This window comes from Primulina tabacum, unplaced genomic scaffold, assembly GCF_025594145.1.
Source record: "Primulina tabacum isolate GXHZ01 unplaced genomic scaffold, ASM2559414v2 Contig434, whole genome shotgun sequence".
NCBI classification, from domain to species: Eukaryota; Viridiplantae; Streptophyta; class Magnoliopsida; order Lamiales; family Gesneriaceae; genus Primulina; species Primulina tabacum.
The window spans coordinates 107,278-113,585 of NW_027459747.1; the positions used below are offsets into that span (position 1 = coordinate 107,278).

Genomic DNA, 6,308 nt, shown 5'->3' on the forward strand with positions numbered 1-6,308 from the left:
CGTCTCATACAAGTTTTTGCCATTTATGAGAGTCGAACTGTGTGCGTGCAAGTAGTTCATTAAAATATCGGTTAAAGTTCGATTTGAACTTGAATTCAATGGAAAATTACATATCTACCAACCAATTTCTTAAAACTGAAAAACTTTTTTTTTTCTATATACCGACAAGATCGAGTTCAAACTCAATAGATACTCAATGAAATTGGGCATGCAACTTATGAATGTGGACACTGCACATTTATATAATTCTTTTTACAATTACATATACATGAAAATCCCTAAAAGATTTAAACCACCAGAATCAAATGACACAACCCCACGACCATTTTCTCGATAAAGTTACAAAAGTAATTATATGGATTAAAACAATCCGATCGCATGTGGTACAATCACTATAGTGAATATATACTAGAAGAAATTTATACAAATGATATTATTTGTCCATGCATTTTTACAAGAACGGATGATGATTTTACAATTGTGGTAGTTTATGTTGATTACATAAATCTTAATCATAGTGTCTCCAGAAGCACTTACCAAAACTTATAACTATTAAAAAGGTAGATTTGAGATGAAAGACTGGAGAAAGATAAGTTTTTGACTTAGATTGCAAATTCAACATTTATCGGAAGAAATATTTGTTCATCAATCCTCGTACATTGAAAAGATATTAAAATATTTTTTGTTAGATGTCTTAGTTTTGGTGATAACAAAAAAAATTCATTATATTATAACAAGCCGTCACTTTTCGTGTATTCATAGGTGCTCGACCGTTCAGCAAAAGACAAACAACAATACGCTACCGATTTCAAAAGTTCGGTAAATGGTCGCAATGGTCAGTATGAGACTGCCATGGAGTTGCTTGAGAGAATGAACAGCGAGAGAATTTTACCCAATATTTTGACTTATAATACTGTCATTAATTCGTGTGCGCGAGGGGGGTATTCATGGGAGGGATTGTTGAGTTTGTTCGGGGACATGCGGCACGAGGGGGTTGATCAGCCAGATTTAGTTACTTATGATACATTGTTGAGTGCTTGTGCTAAAAGAGGGTTAGGAGATGAAGCAGAGATGGTGTTTAGAACGATAAATGAGAGTAGGGTTTTACCCGATATCACGACTTATAATTATTTGGTTGAGACTTTGGGGAAGTTTTAGAGGTTGGAGAAGGTTTCGGAGTTGCTTAGGGAGATGGAGACAGGTGGGAATTTGCCAGATATAATGAGTTATAATGAGTTGTTGGAGGCTTATTCACGAAAAGGGAACATAAAAGATGCCACACGGGGGTGTTTAGGCAAATGCAGACTGCCGGGTGTATGCCGAACATAGATAAAGACCTTGATTATACTTTAATACAAATGAATCGTAATTCGATGTTGAAACTCGTTTGTAAACACTGTATAATCTAAATATGTTCCTAGTCGATTCAGCCGCCTAAAACATGGATAAAGGTCGCTTGAGCTTGAGACTAGCATCTGTGATGTTGTGTACTGCGTTTCTTGGTAAGGGCATAGAGATGTCCAAACATGCAGATGGGTAGTCATATGATGATTATACCGAACAACCCTCCCTCGGACTTTCCAAGTGGTTATCATTCATCGAGAGGATAAGTCCGTGGTTATGATTGTACACCATTAGTCCTTACGACCCGAGACAACACTGAGGCTCTATATGCTAGGGCTGTGCTTTGACTCGTTTACCGGCTCCAGGAGAGTCATCAGGTGGCGAGGTTGGGTACAGTTGCGACACATATAGGAGCCAGTGCATTGTAGTCGGGGATTCACCGCTCACCTACGGGTGTGGATATCCTGTGTGATCTGATGAAATAATAGTGCATGGAATCTCTGGCCAGAGTACGAGATGTACGTTGGAGAAGGAGTTCTCCAAATAGTACACGCGATGCCGCTATTATAGTTATCACATAGTTATCGAATTAATATGCAACCATCGATGAACCAATGGTTGCAGATTCGATCGTGATATATGGGATGAAGGGACCGTACTGTACGTTAATCATAATCGACTGATTCTTGCAGGCACTATCAGTGATACCTAGGGGATCATGGGGCGATGCTACTAGACGCTCTTACCATGATCCGATGGGTACAATCAGAAATGAGTTCTGACATTCTTGATCAAGGTATTGATGAAAAGAATGGGGCTAACTAGGGTAAGCCTAAATAAAGGATTATGTCCTGAATCACAAAGAGTTGTGAACCCACGGCAAGCTGTATCCCTGAACCATTGAGGGTCACACAAGTACTAGATTATTTGTTCCCGTTGAGAGAATAAATTCAAGAAGTTGAATTTATATTATATAGTAAATTCAAGGAGTTGAATTTATGATAATTAAATTTTGAGAGAATAAATTCAAGAAGTTGAATTTATAAAATTTGAGAATTTAATTTATTAAACTCAAATGTTGGGTTTATTAAATATTAAATTTTGGAGGTGATGAAAATTCAAGTAGTTGAATTTATTATTTAAATAATAAATTCAAATGTTGAATTTATAATGTATTTAATTTATTAAGCTCAAAAGTTGAGTTTATTAATTAATAAATTAAATATGATGGGTAATATATTTAATGGGCTTGTAGGAGTACAAGTTCAATATAATATATAATTAAAATTTTGATGGGTTTTGATTAAATTAATTAAACTAGTTGGACTAGCCCAATTAATTAAATCAAGCCCATGTAATTAGGTTATAATCTAATTATAAATAAAGGTTGCAAAGTCAAACCAACAGCCACCACAAAAAGGATTTCGAGAATCTCACCTCAAAGTGAATAAAAAATCGGCCAACTTTTGAAAAGAAAAAATTATTGTGCCTTCTCTCAATTATTTTTCTCTCCTACGCAAAATATCTTCCATATTTTTCTAGTGCAAATTGAAAGAGGAACACACTATCTAGTCGTGGACGGAGGATTTCTTGAAGAAAGATCGTAGGGATTAGCCAGATCTGTTATATCGGATCGGTTGGTGTCCAGTGATTTATTCACCAAAGGTATAATCCTAACACCCTATGAATGTTTATGATAAAATCATACGAGCGCCCAAAGCAAAACATATTTTGATTGTCAAAATAAATAAAATTTTAAAACTTCCGCTGCGTTTGGGCGTGTAGAAAACCCAGATCCATCAGAGAAAGCATTAGTACCAAGTTCCAAAGCTTACACTGGGGTGATTGATGCTTATGGCCTGCAGGCAGCATTGTATGAGGAGGTTCTTGTCGCGTTTAACACAATGGATGAAATTGGAAGCATGCCAACAATTGATACTTTCAATTCTCTTAGTCATACTTTCGCAAAAGGTGGACTTTACAAGGAAAATGAAGCTATTTTGTCAAGATTGGGAGAGTTCGGTGTTCCAAGAAATAGATATTCATTTCATGGTGTGATAGAAGGTTATAGGCAGGGAGGCCAATTTGAAGAGGCCATAAAGGCTTACGTTGACATGGAAAAGGTAAGTTGTGATCCTGATGAATACACTCGAGGCGGCCTTGAGTGTCTACTGTTTTGCCGGTCTTGTTGATGAGAGTGAGGCGCAGTTTCAGGAGATTAAGCAGTTGGGTATACAGCCAAGTGCATGTCTTGTGCTGTTGTATGATGCTGGCAGTGTATGCAAAAACTGACAGGTTAGGCTTCGGTAATATAGAATATTCTATCAATTTAATAATTGCAAGATGCATTTTCTATTGTTATGTTGTCTTTATAATAGTGAAACGTTTGAAGCCTTAATCTTGCATGCATGTTTGTACATTATAAATCATAATCCTTTGTGTCTACTTCACCTACAGACTCCTTGCTGCCTAGGGGTGTAACAGCAATCAAGTTGGCTTGTGGCCGTTCGTCTCGAGCTCAAAATAATATTGCATGCATATTTGAAAGCTTCTAAGTTTTTTTTTTATTACTTTTATTATTTATTTATATTTTAAATATGTACTATATTATGTATAGTGATGAAATATTATGATATTTGAAAATTAATAAAATTCATGTTCATATACATGTTTTTTTGTTACTAAAAAATAGTCCAATAAAAATAGTGTAGAATGCAACGCCCTCATTTATACTTAATTTGAATTTGATCATTTATTAAACTAACTTTGTGAGTGGCTTGAGCTTGAATCTAAGATTCATGACATAACTCTAAAAAATTGGGAGTACGGCTCGAGCTCAAGTCGTTTACGTCTCTATTTTCTTCACTTCCGTCTTCCCTTGATCTCTGTCACCGATGCTAGCTAGTCTTTTAAACTCTACCAATCAACCTATCATGATTGCTTACCGTTCTTTATCTTGTTAATTTTGCTGACAGCTTACACAGAACTGGATGTGCAATAGAATGCTTGTCACGTTAAAAATTCAGTTTCAGTGCCTGGATATAGTGTATGTTTTGATTCATTGTTGATATAGGAATTTGAACAAGGTTTATCATTTATGAAATTATTGAGAAGAAATCTAATAAATGATTAGTTCCTCTATTTTGGAAAACTTGTCTGAGGTCTTGAATTTTTTTTTTGCCAGGTGAGACAAGGCCAATGAGTTGCTAAATGAGATGAGTACAAGCAGAGTTTCTAATATTCACCAGGTCATTGGGCAGATGATCAAAGGTGACTACGACGATGACAGTAATTGGCAAATGGTAGAGTATGTCTTTGACAAACTCAACTCAGAGGGATGCGGTTTGACAAACACAATTCTAGAAGCTCTTTGGTGTTTGGGCGAGACGGAAAGGGCTGCAAGAGTTCTCAATGAAGCAACAAAAAGGGGGCTGTATCCTGAACTATATCGTAAAAACAAACTCATATGGTCCTTTGATGTTCACGGGTATTGTTCTCATTTAACTTTGGTTGATTTCTTATAGTCATTGTGCAGTGGAATGTCTTTTTTATATTTTTTATGCTTTCTTTAGGATGTGGTCTGGTGCTGCAGGCGCAGCAATATCAGTAGGGCTGAACAGTTTTGCAAGAGCTGGTATTTAATGGGGAGGATCTACCTCAACTGTTTTCTGTTGTCGTGGTGTAAGTATTTCTTCTTCCACATATATGTGGATTTAATATACATCTTGGGAAGAGTTGAAGGCATCCTAGATGTCTTTGGTACATCATATTTCTTGAACATATCAGGAAATCGTCTGGCAAAATATTAGTTTGACACCTAACTTTCTAATATTTCTTTCCTTGTGCTCTTTTTTGTCGAACCCGAACTGCCTTAGTGTCTTCTTTATGTGGCTACACTGCCTTGTGGGGAAAAGGAAGAAATAGAACCTTGAAAGTTATTGAAATTTTCTTGATGGATGTTCTACTTTCTTAATTCACAGACGGGGCCAAACGGAGAAGAGCTCAATAACACGAGACTTTCCTGTTGTGAAGGAAGCCTACTCCTTGCTGAAAGATTTGTCATCATCTCTGTTTTCCCGGGTGGAATAAGGGGCGAATAATTTGTCAAAAGTCTCAGCTGAAGCATGTTTTTTCAAAGGCAGAACCATCTTCAGAAGACTCGAAATTAGATGACATAGTTAGTTTAGGTAACTCTCCTTTTCCCCTTCCAGGAACAAGGTCCTTTACAGTCAAGCTAACTCAACAATATATCTCCGACACCAATAAGACAGACCATAGAACAAGTGCAGAACTTATGTCCAGCAGAGAATAAACGGACATATATAATTTTCGCTCGAATTCAGGTCACGTTGTCTCCTTGGTCTGCTTCCTGTGTACTCGGCAAGAAATTATATCACCAAGGGATCTTCTAAGATGTAAATTCCATTGTTCCACTATGGAGGAAGATGAGCTTGTGTTGTACAACGATCAGAACTCAACACGTGAAATCATTTCGAGGCTGATCGACAACATTGCTAGATGTATATTCTATTGGTGAAGGGATTTCGAGGTACTGGGCTTACTGGCTTTCCCTTGTAGCTAAATATATCTGATTTAGTGCCAGGAAATCGAAATACGTCGGGGTGATTCTACATGCATGTATACACTGTTACACTTATATTTATTCAACAATGGAACTGCAAATTGAACACAAGGGCATGATGTTCAGAATCACTATTATTACTCATAACAGATTCTTGATACTGTGCATGTTTGTATACTAAATTTAAATTGAGGAAAATGATCGCCTTGAAGTTTTAAGTTTTGTTTTTGTTTTAATGGTATCCAAACATATTGTAAATGAGTACAATTGCCAACATTTAATTTAGTGTAGGTCTCTTGTGAGACAATCTCATGAATCTTTATATGTGAGACGGATCAACCCTACCGATATTCACAATAAAAAATAATATTCTTAACATAAA

General features: G+C 36.4%; 1 pseudogene; it reads left to right on the forward strand.

Moving 5' to 3' along the window:
* Positions 1 to 305: 305 nt before the first annotated feature.
* LOC142534227 (uncharacterized) lies at positions 306 to 6,061 on the forward strand (annotated as a pseudogene).
* The last annotated feature ends 247 nt before the right edge of the window (positions 6,062 to 6,308 follow it).